Source organism: Tenrec ecaudatus, chromosome 9 (assembly GCF_050624435.1).
Source record: "Tenrec ecaudatus isolate mTenEca1 chromosome 9, mTenEca1.hap1, whole genome shotgun sequence".
NCBI lineage: Eukaryota > Metazoa > Chordata > Mammalia > Afrosoricida > Tenrecidae > Tenrec > Tenrec ecaudatus.
This window is the reverse complement of record NC_134538.1, coordinates 138,980,833-139,003,094: the sequence shown is the minus strand read 5'-3', so window position 1 is coordinate 139,003,094 and position 22,262 is coordinate 138,980,833.

Sequence of the window (22,262 nt, the reverse complement as noted above, 5' to 3'; positions counted from 1 at the left end):
ACAACATACTGATTTTTCTTTTTCCGTGTCAATGCTTTTTATTCAGTATGGGCTGTACATTGGAATTTAATTGCAGTAAATTTCAGAGTACACTATTCGATATAAGATGTTTAGAATTTTGTGATTTATGGATCTTCTATTTTGTCTACAAATGCAATGTTGTGGCACGTTTTAGTAGTGGCAGTTGTACGTCACTGCCATTGACTCGGTTGTGGCTGTGGGTTTATCATTGGGTTGCTAAGTGATGGTTCACATTGATCAGTCACTCGGCAGGATAGAGATAAGGCTCTCTGTTCCTGTGACTATTTGCAGTCTCCCAAACTCTAAGGAGCAATTCTACTCTGTAACTCAGGGCTGCTATGAGTTGAATCAGAAAATATACCTTCTTTGACCCTCACAGGTGTCCTAGAAAAAGAAAAGTTTAGGACATTTTGAAGATTTGATTCCCAACCCCCTCCAGTGTACTATATGCACTAAATGTAGAAATTATCATATCATTATAATGGTTATTTTGATTCAAATACTATGATATTCTCAAGGTGATGGTCACATTTAAGCTCAACCATTATATTAAGAAAAAACTGAAGGGCTATTTGATAAAATTATAGAATGTGTTACAAAATCTTGAATTTAAGTGTGTGGAAAATATTTCATGATTTACATAACCACATTTTAAAGAACGATGAGCTAAATCTATCATTTTTATTACCAAACTAAGTATTTGTCCCAAATAATTTATAACTTTATTTTTTCAAGTATAATTATTATTCATATAAGCTTTGTTTCTCATCATGTGTGCTTTTTAAGATAAAGTCACATAAAGAATAAGATTTGATATTATGAGCAAATCTGTTGTCCCTCTACTATGTAACATGTATAAGTTTAAAATTCATTTTAACAGAGAATAATTGAATTATGTTTTAAATATATCTGTTGAATCCAACATTATTTGAGAAAATACTACTAGTCAAATGGTACTGATGCATACAAATGTAAAATAAGATATCTGCCCTCATAAACATTGCCATTCAAAGATTGACGAATGTCCTTTGAAACAGAAATATGTGATAAATATGTGACATTCGATGGAAGTAAACAAAAGATGTGGAGTTTAAACAGAGAAATCAGAAGAGATTGTTCTATGATAACATTCACCTTGATAAATACCAGGTTTTGTAGTCTAGAAATTGGCATAGAATATCCATCAGGACACAATGTTACCTGTAATCTACATACAACCCATTTAACATGTACATTTTAGTTTTTAAAGAATACAAGAAGAGAAGAAAAATAAATCCACCCTCAAATAAAATTGATATTCAAGGAATCATTATTTTGGTGAGCCAGTGAAAACAAATTGTTACTATTGATGTAAGTGAAGGCAACGGGCACAATATGAGTACAAGAAGGAAGCATAAGGTGAGAAGACAGGAATTAGGCACACAGCTTGCAGGTGACGTACTAGGAAGTAATTTTAGTCTGTTGGTGTTTTGGACTCAGGAGATTCCTTTCCACCAACTGTTCTAGCTCAGGGAATGCTGCTTGTAAACTAGAATAGAGGACAAATATAAACAGGTTTTCCTTTCATTTTTATCCTGTACTTATAATAAAATAGGATACCTACAGAAATATGGGTTCATATGTTCTTGCCAATTCTAAGACAATTGTGAATGTTATGTAAAACATTGTCATACTCAATTAACTAGCAATCCACATTTCCTAAATCTACTTTTCTACATTTATAGGGAGTTACAGATACGCCCTGGAACTGAAAGTGCTACCTCTCCAGGGCCATCTGGCTAATCAGATGTCATCATTCGTTTCCTTATTGGAAAACTCAATTTTTTTTAGGTACAAAGGAAATATTGTAAGCAAACTGTTCGAGATCAGAATATGGGATCCTTATCAGAGTTTTTTCCTTAGCAGCAATTTTACCTCTGTGTTTGTCTTTTATACTTTTATATTTCCTTTCATTAAGAGTATTTAAAAGTGAATCATTGAGATATAAAAGACAATGGTTGTCCATAATGAAATGAAGCGCAGCTGTTTAAAATAAATAATTTAGTGTAAATTAGGATAAAGGAACCTTTGAAATTCTGAGTGCTGTTGTCATGCCTAAATGATTTAGGAGAAAACAATTTAAGCTTGGAATGATTAGAGTATTCTCAGAATTTAGAAATACCTTTAACTAAATTATAATAAAATAGTCCATCATTTCACATCTTGTAACTTTTGGTAGTACACTATAGTAAGACATAAAGAAGTATAAATAAAATGTTATTACTCTTGGATATTAATGTATATACCCTTTAACTTACAAAAATGACAATAACATCTGATGGATCATCTTTATTTAAGAGTCATAATATGTAAAGATATCAATTTCATGAGAAGTTTTATGATGAAATAGAGTCAATTTCATTAGAAATTTTAAATGAAATAGAAGAATCAGTGCATTTGAATTATGGCAGAGGATAAGAATATACTGAAAAGATCATGGACTGCCACAGGAACAAAGATTTGTCTCAGGAGAAGTACAACCAGAATGTTCCTTAGAAGTTAGGATGGCGTGTTAGTCAAGGTTGACTAGAAAACACAAATTCATAGACACTCACTTGTCTGTAAGAAAGAGCTTTATATAAAAGACCAACTGAATATTGGGAGAACATCCCAACCCAGTCCAGATCAAATCCATAAATCCAATATTACCTCATATGCCTAATTCTAATCCATAAATTCCTCTTTAAACTCACGAAGCCATGCAATAATGCTGAATGCAGGAAGATCACAGGCCAGTGGGTGGACAGTCTTATGGGTCCAGTAGTGGTACAGGCATCTAAGCTCTGGCAGGGATCTCCACGTGGCTCCTTCAGCTCCAGGGTATAGCTCTAGGGTAGCTCCATGCGTCTTGTCAACCAGAATATCTCCCAGGAATGAACATGTGTCCCACCTCAAGAGAGCTATTTAACTCCTTTGTGCCTCCAAATGAGGTCATCAAGCTGTCACCTGATTGACAGGCTAAACCCCACCCCTTCACTCTAAATCCTCTCAAATTGGCAATAGATTATGTAGCTATCTCAGATGACATGGTATTGTCTAACATCCTTTAGAAAATGAAGTAGTTAGTTTATTGTGCTAATAAACTATTGGCTGATAAACTCATGTAGTTAATTAAAGGGCAGCGGGATAAATGGCTCACTGAGCCTCGCCTTTCTAGTTCTCAAGTCTCTTGTTTTCTGATAGTTGGAGCAGGGTGCAGCTTCCTTAGAGAGTTCCCTGCTTCAGCTAGTGAAGCTTACTTCCTGCAAGACATCCCTGAAGAGAAGCCACATGGACCTTCCCCGATGCAGCCCTGGGTGCTGGAGCAGCTGTGTGGAGACCCCTGTCAGCACTGAGATGCTTACACATTGACTGATTCAGCTTTCCTCCTGCAGTCGGCATCATAGTGTGTGTTTTGTGAGATGGTGGAGGACTTTGTGGATTGGTGTCGGGCATATGGGTTAATGGATTACTGTCGGACTTGTGGGCTTGGGCAGCACTGGGTTGGGATGTTTTCTTGATGTGTACTTACCCTTTATATAAAACTCTCTCTTATACATGAGTTTCTGTGGATTTGTTTCTCTAGTGTACCCAGATTAACACAGGCATGTTATCAGAAGAGACCAGTCCCTGGAAAAGAACATCATATATATAAAATGGTGGGCAGTGAAAAGGAGGAAGGCTCCCGACAAGATGGACCAAGACAGTGGCTGCAGCCATAGGCTCAAATATTACAAGGTTGTGAGGGTGGCCCAGTGCTTTCTTCTCTTGTGCATAAGCCGGCTATGAGTGAGAACTGACTCAATTGCACCTAATAACAGCACAGCCATGCATGTAGTATCAACTTCTTCTCAGAGGATCCCTTCTATTCATATAGGGTAGATACAGCTACATGTGAGTCTCTTATGTCCTGGGATGCATAGTACAGGAGGGGCTTGGCTCTGTAAATTTTTTGGATTTTTTTGGCTAAACTATTAAGTAAATAATGCAACCTTGGATATTCACCTCTAATGTTAGAGAATATTTGAATGATTTATGTCCACTTAATTCCAAAATCCCTTTGGTTAAAATTAATTGTGGATCTTTTACATATTCCAGAAAATTACACTGAGGCTAGGAAATATATGTACCTTTCTTGCTACTCATCTCTAGTACACAGAGAGGGAAACTCCACAAGTATCTGTGAAATGAATAATGAAATCATCTAAATTCAGTCCTATTTTAGAAGGTTTATTTATAACCATTCCTCACTTATTCACAAAGTTATAGCCCAAAGATCATGTCATGATGCAAAAATCTGTGTTATGGAGCAGTGGAGAATGATCATATCACTTCCTACCCTCGCCTACCTGTGACTGTCCCATCAGTACTCTGATGAGATAAGTTGATAACTTTCCCTCTTTCGTGTTTTTGTTGTTAGGTGCCATCAAGTTGGCTCCGACTCATAGCAACCCTATGCACAACACAACACCGCACAGCCCTGCGGCATTCTCACAATCAGATACTTGTCTGAGCCCATTTCTGCAGCCACTGTGTCATTGAGGGCTTTTTCCACATGACCAAACATGAATGTCCTTCTCAGGAACCAATAGGTAAGATGAAGTCTTGCCATTTTCGCCTCCCAGAAGTGCTCTAGCTTTATGTCTTTCAATAACAGATCTGTTTGTCTTTTAGCAGTCCATGGAACTTTCAAGAATCTTCTCCAGAATCACAATTCAACTGCATCAATTCTTCTACAGTCACTTTTCCTTGACCAATGCCCAACTATCATGTGCAGGGAATGCAATGGAGCACACCAAGGTCAGGGACAGTCACACCTCAGTCCTCAAAGAAACATCCTTGCTTTACAGTACTCTGAAGAGATCTTGTATAGCACATGGACCTAATGCAATACAAGTTTTGATCTCCTCACTGCTGTTCCACAAGCACTGTGTGACAAAACCCTTGTCACATCAGCCTTGTTTTTCTACATTTATCATCCTATTGATGAAATGGTGAGAATGTTGGTCTTTTTTACACAGAGGCATGATCCATACTGAAGCCTTCAATCATCCATGTTAGCCTAGGAGAACTTGCCCCACTTCTGCCCGCAGGGGAAAGATGCCCAGTCTGCCAGGGCCAGATGTCAAAAGCATCATTGTGTTCGGCTGAGTTTTTTAGAGAAACAAAATAAGCAATACTCACATATGCATGAGAAACAATTTTATATGGTTAAGGAATTATAGATCAAGGAAGTGGCACGGCCCAGTCAAACTGAAGTCCATGGTTCCCAGATTAGCTGGAAACCTGCAGGTTCATGCAGCTGCTGGCTGGGGAAACAAAAGGCAAAGTGGGAAGCTGGAAGTGAAAATCCAGTGAGAACAGAGTTGTTCGAATCCAAGACCACAAGAAACATGTTAGAACTTTTTCAGCTCCCAGGTCTGCAGGCCACATAGGTGCTGGCACTGGATGTGAGGTATGGGACTCAGTCAAGGAAGAAGAAACTGGGAAGAGAGAAAGGAAACTTTTTCTTGGTCAGTTTTATAACAATATCATACCGCCAAGGAAACCACACCAGGCCACTCCTGATTGACATGTTAGACTTGACGCCTACCTTCACATAGGTAGATGAAATTGACAGAAAATCGAGCCAGCCTCATACTTAGGCTTTCTTCCGTATCTTTCCTGATACTTTTAGGATGGTTTGCCTTTTGATGTCCTCTGAACACCCTTTGTGGCTTTGTGGGCACAGGGGATTCTGGTAGTGAGTGGCAGCTGCAAGGTTGGATGCTACCAGCCGGGTCCTTGTACTGTCCCCTCAATTGAGCACACCCCATCGCTGTTGTGCCACGATCCTCTCTACCCTCATATCTGTAGGTCAATCATCATACAAGGCCCTCTGCTGAGCTCAGGTTGGCTAGGTCCTACCTCCTCCCTTGACCTTAAACTGTAGTAGCTTGACCTACCTTCTCCTGTGCCAATAAAGAAAGAACTATTGAAGAATAACAAAAGCAGCACATGTGTTGATCAGTTGGCGTCGGGGTCTGTGAACTCTGGCACTGAAGTGCTCCATTTCAGGATAACTTTAAACCACAGCTCAGCCTACAGTTCCTGCTTGTTGGGAAGGGAGCTGGAATTCGACCCTGGAGTTCTACTTCCTCTTTCTCAGAGTAAAGCCACCTGTAGGATCCCAATGGTGACATTCTGGCCCCAGATACTTTGTTCACCCACAGCTCCATATATAGAATTCCACCCTATCCAGCACCACTCCAGTCCCCCCTTCTCTGCCTGGCATTCCAATGGCTTGGAGGATGGTTACTCTTCTTTCTTCCTAGACTTCAAAACATTATGCAATGTGAACCTCCCCTCTATGTGAATAGAGTCTGAAGACCAAGGACATCATCAGGTTCCTCAGTATTCATTATTGCTAGATATTTATGTCATGAGTATATAAAATATCCAGTTACTATATATTCTACTATTGCTCTAAATGTGAAATGCGAAACAATGAGGCAGTAAATTAATTCAATCCTCAAGTCACTTTGGTCAAATTAATTATGGATACTCAGTTTAAATATTCCAGAAACTTGACCTACCAAGTGGAATACCTAGGCTTCCAAATGTATTTATTGTTTGCATACTTTCAATTAGTACCAATGCCACATACTAATTTTTGTGCCCAAGCTTATTTGACATTCAGTGAAGAATTGTTTCTGAAAAATCAGTTTAAAATGCCATTACAAAAGTTGTGTGAAAAAATGGCTTTAAACTTTCATACTTACACAGAAACATCAAAAATCAAGTGGACTTATTTTACCTATTTCACTCGGCATGCTGTTTTCAAGGTTCGTGTAGGAAGTAAGTCACAAAGGGACACATATTGGACTCAGGAGGAAGATGGCTCTGATCATGGACCTGAATGAACAGCTTAGTGGGGGATGGCCAGATTTGCTATCTCATGAGGATTCAACACACACCTCTGCAGACTGGAGGCCTTTGATGCTGGGAAATGCAGCTCCAAGGAGGAGGAGAACTCCCATCAGTGATAATCCCTACCCACGGCCCAGCTCCGGCCCTTTGGAGAGAGTTTCAGCACCTGGGAAATAAAGTAGTTGTTGGAATCCACGGGGAGTTCTAGGTGATTGGAGGGAGTGTTCCTATTTTGTTTTGAGAAAGGAAACACAACACTCATTCCCCCGCCAGAAGAAATTAAATGGGCATTTTGGGAGTTGTCAGAAGCCTTCCTGCCACAGGCTAGATCCCACTCTGATCAGAAGCCCCCCTTCCCAGGACATCCACTAGAAGAGCCCCATCTCCCCCAGGACGACACTTAATAGGTGGATAGATCTGAGTTGTGCACAAATCCACAGGTATAAGCACAACAATGGAAAGACTGCACTCTCCTACAAAATACACAGGATGGATAATGGACTTGGTACATTCAGCATATGCCTCCCTTACCCCAACCACAAGAACCTCTGGAATCTCTTTCCCCCACCCTATCAACACACAACCTCCTTTAACTTGCCAAGTAAAATCTCATCTTCCATAACCCTCTTCTCCAACTCAATACAAATTACTATGCTTAAGGGAAGCTTTCTTTTGATTAATACCACCACTTATTGATGAGAGGGGCAGCATAGTAAAGGGGAGAGGGAATGGTCAAATTTGGGCAAACACAGGTGCATGTGTGATGAGGGGTGGAGAGGGATAACCTCGAGGTGGAGGGAGGAGAGCCTGAGGATTCTCTTGGGATCATTAGGTGGGGAGGGTCTTTAGTGAAATGTAACGAGAGGACAGAGCTGACCTCGTGTAGTCTCAATTATGCTGGATTTGAACTTGATATTTGGCTAGTTGACCACCCATAAATGTGACCTGAATTTGTTCTGGTGCAAAAATATTTCTGTAGCACCCTTATCTCTTTCTGGTTCCATGATAGAATTTTCCCTCCTACTGGTTTTTGAATGTTGTTGGGCATCTTTTCCTTCTTATACATTATTTGTATTTTTATCAGTATACTGTTATGTTTTTATCCTAACCACCTCAGATCTATTTTGTTCTTTATTGTTTTCTGTTGGGTCTTCCAGCTCTGAAGCATAGGAAGAGTGGATCCCTAATGATAACAACTGATACAAGGAGTTAAAGGGAATACAAGGTTTCGGGGGAGATGACAGGGAGGAAAAGGGCATTTGGGGAGAGATGACAGGGAGTACAAGAGTTTGGAGGAGATGACAGGTAGGGAAAGAGTTGGAGGAGATGACAGGGAGCAAAAGGGGACAGGGAGGGAAAGACAGGAAGGGGGAGGGAACAGTAGAATGTATTGTGATTACATTACTCATGTTAAAGGTGATTTAACCATGGGGGAGGAGTGCTCTCTAATGGATGTGCTCTCTAATGGAGTGCTCTCTAATGGACTGTACAATTCTCCTTCATATGAATCAATGATGGAACTATTGAATTAAAAGATATGTAAATTACTTTCCAATAAAAGTGGAAAAACAGAATAAATACAATACTTTAAAAAAGTTACAATTTAAATTCTGAGCATTTGTAAATGATGACTTAAATAATCATTCTGATTTAAAATTTAAAAGTTAAAATGTGTACATATGATTCCTATGGTTTTCCAACATTTGTTTAAAAATAAGATGTAAGTTATATGTATGGTGAAATCTAGAATATCTTTAAAATTAAGATATGTATAAGTAAAATATAAAACTATTGAATAGGACGGGTATTGTGTAATCCAATTTACAGGAAATATCTAGATATGCAAATATTAAAAATCAAACTTTATTCGTGATAACCAGGGTTGGGGATCGAGGAGAGGGAAAAGAAAATACAATGCTAAGGGGATAATGAGCTTCTGTTAGAGGTTCTGGAAAAATCCAGGAATGATTAATGCTGATAGTTGAACAACATGTTGAACATAATTAATATCACGGAACTGCACCAGTGAAGATTATAGAAATGTCAAAGTCTGTGTTACTTATTTCCTTACCAGAATAAAACAAAATAAAGGAAAGTAATATAAAAAGTATGCATAGATAGTCAAGATCATTTTTTCTCTGGATAAGAGCAAAAGCCTAACAGCAACCAACTTAATGCTGAATTTAGAAAATAGTGGGAAATTGTGGTATTTTTATTTGTCCTATCAGCCTTTCTTTCTTAGCTCAGTCTTGGAGACAATAACATCAACTCCAACCATGTAATTCCTATCTGTAGTTCCAGAGGGAACAAAAGAGACTTTATTTATGAATTATAGTGTTTCTCTGATTAAATTTGTATTGGGACTACCCAGAGAACTGACATAATAAACATCCGAATATGGAACTCAAAAAATACTGTAAGGCTAATGAAAACCATGCATGCATCAGACACAAACAAACTGCATTGGATGCATATGATATTCCACCCAAAGCTTGGGAATATCTGTAGGGAAGAGTGTTTCTTAGGGAAATAGGGACATTCAAAACTAACCTAAAGTGGTGCTATATCGGTCGAGTATCTCACTTGCCCAAGTTTGAGGAATGTTCTGAAAATATTTGAGAATACACTAAGATTTCATCTCTGGGCAATCTCCAGATGCAGTGCAAGGAGAAACTTGGAGCCTAGAGTAGAAAGAGTACTAAACAGATAGTTGTGCACTGAAAGAGGTTCCTTGGAAAGAGCCAATATTTAGAGATTCAGACATATTTTTAAGATTCTTACATTTATTAAATGCTCAACTCCTTAAACTCAGGAAAACATATCAAATGCTTTCTGAACATAAATTAAATTAGTAGCCTCTCAGAGATCACACACAATAATAAGTATAGCCTTTATAAAAAGAAAGTTTGCAAAATTACCTAAATAAATTTTAAAACTTCAGACATAAAATATCAAAGCAGAAAATTATGAGAGAATAAGATTACTAGGGTTATAACACTATAATGTTCACATGACCAGTTAAAAAACAGAAAGAGATAAACACACACACACAAAATAACAGTAAATACAAGGTTGTAAAGATTATTTAAAGACAAAAAGTCAAAATGACAGAAAACAGTACTGCAGAAACCCAGAAAATGTATCTGCTAGGCAAACACTTTAAACTAGCTATCTCTAGCATCCTCAAAGAGCTCAAGAAAATGAGTCTCAAAAAACTAAAGTAAGCCAGAAGATGAGAATATCAATAATTAGAGAAAAATATTGAAAGAAGCCAAAGAGAAAATTTAAAGTTGAAAATTGTAATAATAAACACATAGGGAAAAGGCAGAAGATCCACAAAATATGAAGACAGAACACTGTAATTTTCCATTCTGAAGTTCAGAGACAAACAAACAAAAATTCTGAATAAAAGTGAGTGGATTCTCAAGAATCTATGAAGCACCATCAATGGTGTTAATATATGCATTTTGAAGAGAAAAAGGATATGAAACAGAAAGACCATTAGAATAAGTAACATACAAATATTTCCAATTTTGTTGAAAGACACAAATCTAAACATCTAAAACACTAAATAAAATCCAGGTATGATAAACACAAAGAATGTCATACTAGATAAATTAATATGCAAATTTCAAAAGACAGTGAACAAGAAAGAATCTGAAAGCAGTTAATTACTCATCCCATATTTGATGTCCTCAATGAAATTACCAAATGGTTTCTCCTTGGAAACTATGAAGACCAGAAGTTTGAGCAATAGCAGATTCTAAATGTAAAGTGAAAGTTGTCTAAAACAAATCCTTCCATTGGTGTTTGATCAACTTTAAAAAAGGATGCCAAATAGGTTCAATGGAAAAGGAATCATCTCCTCAACAATTAACTCTGATATAACTGGATTTTTAAATATAGAGGGAAGAAGCTGGATCCCTTTCTCGAAATGCATGCAAGCCGTTACTCAAAATACATCAATGACCTAAATATGAGATCGAATATCCTAACACTACTAGAGGAAAACAGGGCAAACGCTTTCTGGTCTTGTACTTGGCAATATATTTTTAGGTATGACACTAAAAGAACAGAAAAAAAGATATAAATTGGATTAAAATGACAAACTTTGCACATCAAAGGGTTGTATTAAGAGATTGAAAAGGGAACTGAATTAGTGGGGAAAATTATACATGTTCAAGAATATATAACAAAAGTTTACTCCTCAGCAGGAAACAAAAACAATCCAATTAAAAATTAGCCAAGACTTCAATAGGCATTTTTTTTCAAAGAAACTACCAAATTGGTTAAAGGGAAAAGGAACCCACACCAAAGTCACAACCACCCAGGTGTCTCCAGATCATAACAACCCTACCATGGCAGAACTGCCCCTGCAGGTTTCTGAGACTGTACCTCTTTACCGGAGAAGAAAGCTTCATTTTTCTCTCACAAAGAAACTACAACTGGTCACAAGAAAAGATGTTTATCACCAGGAGTCATTCCAATCAAACCAAATTCACCCACTCATAGTGACCTTCTAGGACACGATAGAATTGCACCTGTGAAATTTCTGAGACTAATTCTTAGTAGGAGTAGAAAGCACCCTGTTTTGTGGAGTGGCTGATGGTTTGGACCTCTTCGATCTTAGTACAACTCATAACCATTGTGCCACCAGGAGTGACTAGGGAATCACAAGTCAAAACACAGAGATCACACTTCATACCCATAGCCACAGCAAAGACAGTAAACAATTGGAGGGGATTTGGAGAAATCAAAATCCTTATACGTAAAAACATTTGAAATTTTCTGAAAAAGTTTAAAGCAAAATAATCATAAAAATCCACCATTCCTCTCCTATACACATATATATCCAAAATAATTGAAAATATTTACTTAAGCAGCCATGTATGTATGTATATTCATAGCAGTACTATAAACAATGGCTAAATGCTGGAAGCAGCTGACAATCACATCATAGACAAAGACATAAATACTGTAACTGTGTTACACACATGAAATGGAATTCGATTCAGCTATAAGAATGGATGGTGTACTGATGTATGCTGTAGTGTCAATGACCACAAATACATTATGCTAAGTGAAACAAACTAGACGCAAAATCTCACATACTATATAATTTATTCATATGGAATATCCAGAGTAGGTAAGTCCATGGAGACAAACAAAGATGGCTGGTTGTCAGGGACTAGGTTCTAAGGGAAGGATTGAAGTGAAAGTGCTATGGATAAGAGATTTTACCTAAGAGCAATGTAAAGATTTTGGAATTATATAGAATTGGTAATTGTACAGCATTGAGAATTTACAAAACGTTACGAGGTTATTCAATGGCTATATAATGGTCAATTGAAAAATCATCTTATTGGGGCCTCACACATCTCTAATCACAATATATCCACACATACATTGTGTCAGTATTTACATCTTAAAGGATTTTTACATGGGTAGAGGCTGTTAATTTTGTGTCATAGAATTTGTCTCATATTATTTAAAAACAGTAAGAAATGCTATATGGTAAGCATGTTTTGAACTTTTCCAAATCATGTCATCAGATATTTTACAGCATGATATTGTGCATCACAGTATAGTTTGAGACCTTGTTAATTCAAACTGCATATACATTTTAATGATTAAGATTAAATAATTATGCGCCGTTGCTATCACTGGGTTCATTCATTTCAACAGAGCACCTCCGGAATTTCATAATGTGCGCCCTTTTGTGGTGCACTGGCCCTGTTTTAGTGGAGGCATCTCCTGGCAGGATCACATTAGTCATCTCCCGATTGGCTCCTCTCTAATGTGGCCTGTCAATATCCCATTTCCCACACTGTCGTCGAGTAATATTTCCAGAGCACACATTAGATCGTATCACTCCTGTGTTCAGAATTGGTCTTCAGGGGAAAACAATCTAAATTTCTAATTTATGGGAAAGTCATTTAGGATTTGGGTGCTATCCCTGTAACCCCATCTTATGACATTCATGCTACACACACACTGCACACACAGAAACACATCAGTGCGCATTCCCTGCTCATATTAACTATGTATCAGTGCCTTAAAGAGTACAGGGTTAAAAGAAAGGACAGGGTTTTAGAGTTCCACAACTTGGAACACATTATTTCTTGGTTTATTACATGTTTATTACACATCATTTTCCTCCTACCCTAATGTCCTGTTCTGCTTCCCCCCTCCAATGTACAGAACAAATATCATTCGGGTTGAATTGGAATCGAGTCAATGCAGTGAGTTTTGAGAGCTTTGTCACTTGCATTTATCTTACTTCTGATAGATTGTAAACACATAGATATTGAGCATTTTATATCTAAGTAATGTGACTAGAATCCAGAAGACTGGTGTCTCACGGCCATCAAGGTGATTGCATTCATAAGCTAACTGCGAGTGGGTAGCGTAAAACAGCCGCTGGGAGTTTCTGAGACCGACCCTTCAAGGGGAGTAGAGCCTCATCATCCCCCCATGGAACGTCTGCTCGTCTCGAAATGCTGACCTGGCGGTTAGCATCCCAACACGCAGCCCGTGATGCTGATTAATTTAATTAAATAGAAGCTCTGGAAACCACAGGTTTAGAAGAAAGACTTCAATATCTCCTTCTGCTATTCTGAGTACTGCTCCCTATAATGCATTTCAATGGAATATCGCAAAATTTGGAGGACTCTCAAATTAGATCACTCCATTAAAAACACATTATTTGCCATAATGGACTATGGAAATCTTAGATACGATAACTGGAAGGCAACAAAATGAATTTTCAAAAACGACGTGCTTTGCATTCAAAGCCTCAGTCTATATTTAGTTATCATTTTTTTTATTTCATGCTCAAGGAATGAGCAAATCAGTGAATAGCACATTGATTTACGGATGGCTATTTCATATGTTCAGCACATACTCATTGCACTGTATCGCTAGTACACAATGCAATGTTTCATGCATTGCTAGAGATTCATTGAGTATGAAAGCAGGATATAAATGGGAAATCCAATTTCTTTAATTAACATTATCTTCCCCTGAATGAATGCCTCCATATTTCCCCTACCCTACTGGTTTTCAGTACAGCTATTTTTTTATTTTAAATAATTAGAATTGTCGAGTGACTTTGTTTATTTAAACCATTCCATGTTTCTCTCTTCTATTGTGGTCAAGTGTGAAAAATCATTGCTTCTCAAATTTAAACATGTTTTCCATTTAAATAGCTATCGAATATATTATATCGTGTTTCAATAACCCTTTGGACTCCTGTATCTTTAACATTTTTAATTGGCCTTTAAATTGGTAACTTGGAAACTTGTGTGTGAAGCTCCTTCGCATATCCTGTCTGGACCACAATGGAATCAGGTGCGGTGTGCTTCAGTTTTATGTGGCAATATGCCTACACTTTGATCCCAGCTTGGTCACATACTGCTTTAGATATTGGTGTGAAGGCCTTTGGTTGATGTGATTGATTTTTACAATCTGTGAACTTTGAATAAAGATTATCTTCAATAATGTGAATTGGTATTATTGAGGTATTAGAATAAAAACAGGTTTCCAGTATAATGACTCTAACCACAATAGTACAATGTAGAACTCTTTGCTGCTCCATTGTTACTTTCTTAGACGTCAATGTAAACTTTGATTTTTATTTATGCTTATGGTTTCCAAACCTCTGACATTCTCAACACTCTCCGTTTATTGTCTCTATTTTTTCAGATTAAGTTAAGTCTATTGATCTGCTGTTGTAATCTTTTATCTGCACTCATCTATTGAACCAATCCAGTTTTTAATTTGGGCCATTTTTGTTTATAGTTCTTTGTGTTTTTCAAATAACTTTTATCTTTTTAATGAGATTCCCCTTGCCTCAAAAATTCAAAATATAAATTCAATGTGACTTCAAAATAAAAATTCAATATAGAAATTATTGATACATTTTTCTTGATAACTGCTTTAAAAACATTTTAAGTTAATTCCAACCTCTGGTTTATACTGGTGTTGGCATTTTTAATGACTTTTTTTCTTTCAAGTTATGCTTTTTCTGGTTCTTCTTATAAGCAATGCACTTTTATTGTTCTTTGAATGTGCTGAACATTACATTATGAGACTCTTGTTTTCGTTTTAATAAAATTTTTCCCTTTTGAGATGCAGTTTAAGGCTAGATGGGTATATATTGAATCTATATATTAAAAATATAACAAAAAAGAAACAACTCAATAAAAAACAGGCCCACCTCTATGAATCAATTCCAATTCACAGTGACCCTATAGGACAGAATAGAACAATCCAGCAAGGTTCCCAAGATTTTAAATCCATGGGAACAGACAGCCTCGCCTTGTGGCTAAACGCCCATTGTTTAATCCATAGTGCCAATAGTGACCCAGCGTATATATAAGTATTGAAGCATCTCCTTGCAAAGTAATTGGACTCACATTATTTTACACTGTTTGTAAATTACTGATGAATGAGGCGGGTGTTAGAACCCTAGGTTTGCTAGCTCACATCTGTGCTATCGAAGTGGCCACTGGCATATATCACTTCATTATCATTGAGTAGGAATTTAATCTGAAGCACCAGCTACAATCCCTTGCTCTGCCTTTGATGCCAAGGGAGCATGTGGACTCAGCTCTGCAGTGGACTCCCTGACAGCAGGATAGAGGGTACAGGTTGATGATGACCAGCGCTGCCTGGCACTATTGCTTTAAATCTTGTTGTGTTTGGTGGGAGTGCAGCCTCCATTTATCAACTAATCTATTGTCCCAGACTAAGAAATAAAAAAGAAAGATGATGGAAACTTCTAACTATACTTTTACATGGCATTTTTCATGATGTATAATGAACATTTCTGAATATATTTTCAATCTATAAGGTGTCTAAACATTATTTGGGGGAAGTTAGAGTTATCTCTCAGTACATTTTTTATCTTATGGTTTTATCCTCACATCAGCAATTCCATTAAGAATGAAGGTGAAATTGAAAAAGTATATTTGAAATTCAGCAAAATGAGTGCAACTAAAACTCCAGCAATTTTTTGTGTGAAAGTAGCCTATGCTCAGAAAGAAATGTAATTATCAGGCTGTTAAGAGTCATAATGAAAACTCCTCTCAGGTTCTAAACTGAGATAACTGAAGTGTCTCCACTATTTTGGCACTAATTGGTCATTTTGAGCTCAGGGAGTGTTCCAGATTGCCTTAAAGAAAATGAAAAACGATTGCTTACTCTCTGATGATTAGGTGGTAAAAAGAAAAAAGCAAAGACAATTTCACTGTTTGAAAGATTTGGGGCTTCAGTGACAGCTCTTTAGAACTAATATCTGCACACAAAACATCCTTCTGTTTTTATCTCACTTCAAATAAATTATGGTGTGTAACATGCAATACCATATTGTTGGTTTTTATATATAAATTCAAAAGAAATGACATTTTATGTACTAAAATCTTAATTTAACAACTGCGGTCAAGGCAAAACATAAAGCCGTGCAGTAGATGACAGTTTCGACATTATAGCAACATGTCTGCTTTAAAACATCACATGTCGGTATGCCAAATGTGAGCCCCAGATGTTTAGGTAATAGTCATCAAGTTCTTCTATCCCATAAAAATATATGAAAAGGAGCATGAATTCACTAGAAGCAAGACATTTAATAAATGGAAAACAAGATTTCCTTATTGATAACTTTTCTTTCCAAGAGCTATTCTTGCAAAGTATTAGTTGCCAACATGTACAAGAACTCTGCATTATTGTTTCCAACAAATCATGCACTTTGGAAAGTAGTGCATTAGAAATAAATCTGACTTTCAGTATGCCAACAAATTAGACCAAGATCAAACTCACCAAAGATTGTATCATTTACAAAAAGATCACATTGATACTGTGTTTGATTGCAAAACCAAGTAGTTATTTACGTGCCCATTTTTATGCAATAAATATTTGCATAAATGTAGGGAGATATAAAGTTTCAGAATTATCTCAAATTTTGTAATTTTTTGGTCATTTTTTTAGTAATGAAATCCTATGTTGTCACGTTGGGTGATTACTTTTTCAGTCTTCTTTCTGTTGCCTCTTCTCGCTCACCTCCCTCTGGCGCTCTCCTTAGGAATATTCCTGAGCGCTTCATGTCATCCCCCAACCTCTTAGGCTTGTCTTATGTTTAATTCTTCTGTTTTCTTTCTACTAATCAAGATTGGATCATTTCAATAAACCTAGCTTCAACTTTTCTTCTTTCTTTTCCTGCTGATATTTGCTGTCGAACCCATTGACTACATTTTCATCTCAAGTAATCTTTTTTATATTTACCCTCACTTTACTGATATTCTCATTTTGTTTATTTATATTCTGCCTGGTTTCTTTTTATTACCTGAGTGTATTGAAGCCAGGTGACTTAAGGGCATATGTTGTTGTGTTTTCTTTCTAGTAAGTCCAAAGTCTGAGCTTTCATGTGGATGCTGTATGTTAATTCCCTTACAAGTGTGTAAAAATCTTACTTCTAATATAGTAAATGTGAAAGAAATTTACATCCCCCTCTCCTCCTGCTTAATAGTGGTGTTTTGGTTTGTGGATGGCTGTAGGAACTTGGTTGTTCAGTATATTTTTAAAACTATTTTATCAAACACTGTATTGTTGTATATTGTAATTGAAGTTCCTTTTTCTTTTCATTTTCTTTTGTCCTGGTAGTGTTTGGGAGTAGATTCGTTTGCGTGATAGGAGCTAAATATGAGAATAAAACTATATACAAACGAACAACAGCAGCAGTAACACATCTTTGGGAGCTTATGCAGAGTGGATTTTTCAAAGGAGCTTCCTTCAGCGATGAGCCAGGCTGTTTATAACCCTGCTGCAGTCTGTACTTTCTGATGGCACTAGAACTTGGGTGTTCAGCCAGGCTGACTAGAGAAACAAATTCAGGGACACTCATATGTATAAGCAAAAGCTTTATATGAAGGAGTAATTGTAAATCAAATATCCTAGGCCAGTCCAGATCAAGTCCAGAAGTCCATAAATCACTCTCCAGAATTACAAAGCCACAAGCAATGATGCAAAATGCAGGAAGATGACAGGCAAGTGGGTGAAAAGTCTTGTGGATCCAATGGCGAGGGCCTTGCAGGTCTCCCAGAGTCTTGCCAGCAGGAGGTGAAGGCAGGGAGCAAAAGGGGAAGTTCTCATTATCCTTCCTGTGAGAAGGTCACGCCCATCAGGAGGTACCATCAGGTTGTGACCAGGCTGACCAGATAAACTCCACCTCTTCACTTCTATAACTTTAAGTTGACAGCACATTAAGCAATTATCACACCTTGAGACTAACCACAGGGGAAGCACAGGGTCTTCTCAGGGTTTGTCCCAGAGCAGTCTACTTGGACAAGCAGGTTGGTTTCCAAATTCCCCAAAGTGGTTCTCTCCAACTTTCCCTCTCAGGTTTTGATTGGTCTATTGTGGGTCTCAAAACTTACTGTAGTCTCCTAGAACTTTTTTTTAATTAATTACTTTATTGGGAGCTCTTAGAGGTATCATAACATCCCATAATTCAATTAGATCAAGCATAAATGTACAATCGCTACCACAATCAGTTTCAAAACATTTTCTTTCTTCTTGAATTCTTTGATATCAGCTCTCCTTATGCCCTCCCTCCACAACCCGACCCCCCAGAGACTCTTATTATATAGTCTCCTTATTATTATCATCATTGTGGGGGTTTCCCCATATCTTACCCCATCCAATATATTCACTCACCAAACTTTTAATTACCTTACTTTTTATTTTTTGTAAAATATCCAATGACTTTTATACTTCAGTGACTCCTGAGCTAGCTACAATAGAGATACGTGCCTTGACTCAGGCCTTCACACAACTCCCAAATAGGTCAGAACAAGCAAAGACAAGAAATTGGGAATGAGGTTTACTCTAGTCCCTAGCACCTGTGATCTGGAGCCCGCAATAGGAACAAGAGTGACCGTTTTTAGAACTGCTATTTACCTAAGGAGAGAGGCAGGCAAGGACAAATATTTCCCACTTTTAACAATTGCCTTGTGCTCTGAAGTCCCTGGTCTTCTCCTCGCTGTGATGTTGAACTTGTCTAGCGTTCTCCTGGAGCCGGGGCTGACACTTTCAGTTGGTTGTGCAGCTGTGTCTGCGTGGGCGGAGGAGTTTGGAGCAGCCTATTGTGCCCTTTGGCAGACAACACTTTGATGTGGTACACTCAGTTATTCATTAAGTGTTTATTTATTAGATATAACTAAATGCACGTCCCATCCAATGTAAAGAAAGGACTTTCTTTTAAATTAGTTTTATGGAGCTATAATTAACACATCATAAAATTCAATTATGAAGAATGCAGCAGTGTTGAAATGAGTTGAGAAACATCTGTACATGACATGCTAAAACAGAAATATGAAATATATTTCCAAAAATCTCAACAATAAAATATGAAAGCAAAGTTAGGGCTGAAAGAACTGAATAAGGTACTAATCTATTATTTGAGAACATCTTTCTTACATGTTTCATTCTTGAAACTCATTGTTTTTATTAAGATATATCAAACTGAGGAATAAAATGCCTTTGCAGATTCTCTGAAAGAACTCAAATAGACATCCACCAACTCTAAAGAGAATAGTAAACTGAGTGCAAGGAGGCAACAGCCTAATTATAAAGAGGGAAATTATCAGTAAAGGCCTATTTGAGAACATTTAATTGTTTAAAGAGCCAAGAAAGAGATAGAAATAATACTCTTCCAGTACAGTTATAGAAATGAAGAGCAATTACACCCAACCATTATGCCAAATAGACCTATTAGTGCCTCTATCCAGCTTCTAAGAACCCTTTATTCAACTATGTCCAAAACAGGTCAAAGAGTTAGTTGCAAAAAGAAATAAAAGGTCCCCTTTGCTTCACACCAAGCACAAACAGACAACAGAGGAGCGTACGATGTGATCCGGCTAGTTTGTATGATGAAACTGGCAAGAACATCCCCTAAAATGTTTTACACACAATCTGGTAACTGAGCTTTCAGTGAGATGTATAGTAATATTGTTTTAATATAAATATAGAAGTACCTTAATTTATTGAAATCTAAAACTATCTTAAGTGAATGGTGGTTTTTTTTTTTTGTCATTGAACACAAACAGAAATTGTCAGGCCACTGAATAAAGAAGTATGGAGAATTGAAGCTTTTAACTTATGGTGTTACTGGAAAATACTGTCTATACCACAGAATGTCTTGCAGGAGTGAAACCACAAGGCTCCTTTGAAGCAAGGATGGTGAGACTTCATCTCAAGTACTTTGGATATGTATGCAGGAGGACTAGTCCCTGGAGAAGGACATCGTGTTTGATAAGCCAAAGCACCAGTAAAGAAACGTGTGAAGGCACTGAACAGCATAGAGTAACACAGTGGCTGCAGCAATTTGCTCGGGCACAGGAACAGGTGTGAGGATGATCGCTGTCGCCTGTGTTACAGAAAGGATCAGCAAGTGTTGGAACTGACTTGATCTCTAGCACCACTACCACCACCAACAGCAGTAACTGCCAAAGTACAAATTTTAATCTCCAATTTTTACCAAGGAGAAACATTGTGCTCTGAAGCATTCTCCCTTGGATTCAGTCACAAGGAAGTTTGGTTCCATAATTTTCATACCTCAATGAAACCATCTCTTCTCATAAAAATATTTAAAAATAGAGTATTCACTGGAGCTTGCAAAAACAAAGGGAATGATACATCCAACCTTCCAAGTAAGAAAGTGATGAAGACTTTTAATGGACACCAGGCTTAATGTAATGCTCTCTCCCATTCTTTTGAAGATATCATTTCCACCCTTCTACTTCATTATTGAAATAATGAGACATAGAAATACATCTAAATATATTCATATATAGAAGTAGTAACACTATAATATGGATTACAATTACTTGAGGAAAAAAATCCTCAGTGTAGGATCAAAAAGAAATATCAAAAGAAATGAAGAAAAGTCTGAAGTTGTCAATATTTCATTTTACTTGGATCCTCAATCAATATCAATAATGGCAGTACTGAATAAATAAATAACTTAGTTCAGTGTGCAAATTTGCTGCCAAAAAGCTCTTTAAATGGTAAAAAGCAAGGCTATCACTTTGAGGGCTAAGGAACACCTGCAAAAAGCCAAGGTATTTGCAATGATCCGACGTGCATGCAAAAATAGAACAACGCATTAAGAAAACCAAAGAAGACTTTCGGTCTTTGAATCACGGCGTTGGAGAAGATTACGGAATACACTTTGAAATGCCAGAAGAATGAACAAATCTGTCTTGGAAGAAGTACTTCCCGAATGCTCATCAGCAGTGAGGATAGCGAGACTGCACTGAGAGCTACACTGTTGAAAGGGAATTTTCTTGGTGGCTTGGTTTGCATCCAACACATATGCATGTTCTCATTAAATTCTCCGAATCTTGTATCTAGTTAGTCATCATCTGGTCCCTGTGTCTTGAGCCAGTGGTCTGCTTTATCGCCTGCCAATCTACACTGCCCTTTGCAGTCTGTGAGTCAGCAGACTGCACTCCGACCCAGGTTTGGCAGCCTCTGCAGCTACAGTAGACAGAAGTAGGCTCCACCCTGAGATCTGGCACACAGCTTTGGGGCTTGCCAACCTCTACCACTGTGTCAATCCATGGAGTTAAAGCGCTCTCTCTCTCTCTCTCTCACTGGTTTACCTTCACTATGGAACTTAGCTGGTTTTCTTTTAATACACAACTTAGCCTAATACAATGCCTATAGTAGACTAAATATTGATTACTTTGTTTTAATGAGCTAAGTATAATAAGTTTATACGAGTGCTGATTAAAAATAATCATTGTCATTGAGCCTATTCTGACTCAGTGACCCTATAGGACAGAGTAGAACTTCCTTGTGGACTTCCCAACGGTTAACTCTTCACAGGATTAGAAATCCCCACCTTTTGCCCACAGAGTGGTTCTGGTTTTGAATTGCTGATGTTGAGATTACCAGTCTAATACAGTGCCTGCCAGATCGTACCAGTGCCGATCGATATATTACCTTCAGGAACTCAATAACATAATCATGACACTTTATTTGATATCATTGTAGTAGCTAACAAAATCTATTAATCTTAAGAGTACTGGATAGATTTAAAAACAGATGTATTTGATAGTTTTTGGATGAGAAATACCTCGGTCCTTGGCGTCCCATGAGAAAGAATTCACTCTGAAGCCTGGTTTGTGATCCAAGTGAGTTTTCATAAAGGACAGAAGTTTCAGGTTTGACACAGGCCCCCTCAGGATGCTTCACATCCACCTGTGGAAACCTGAGGTGGAGAAACTGCAGGGGAGCAGCTGGAAAAGAGGGTT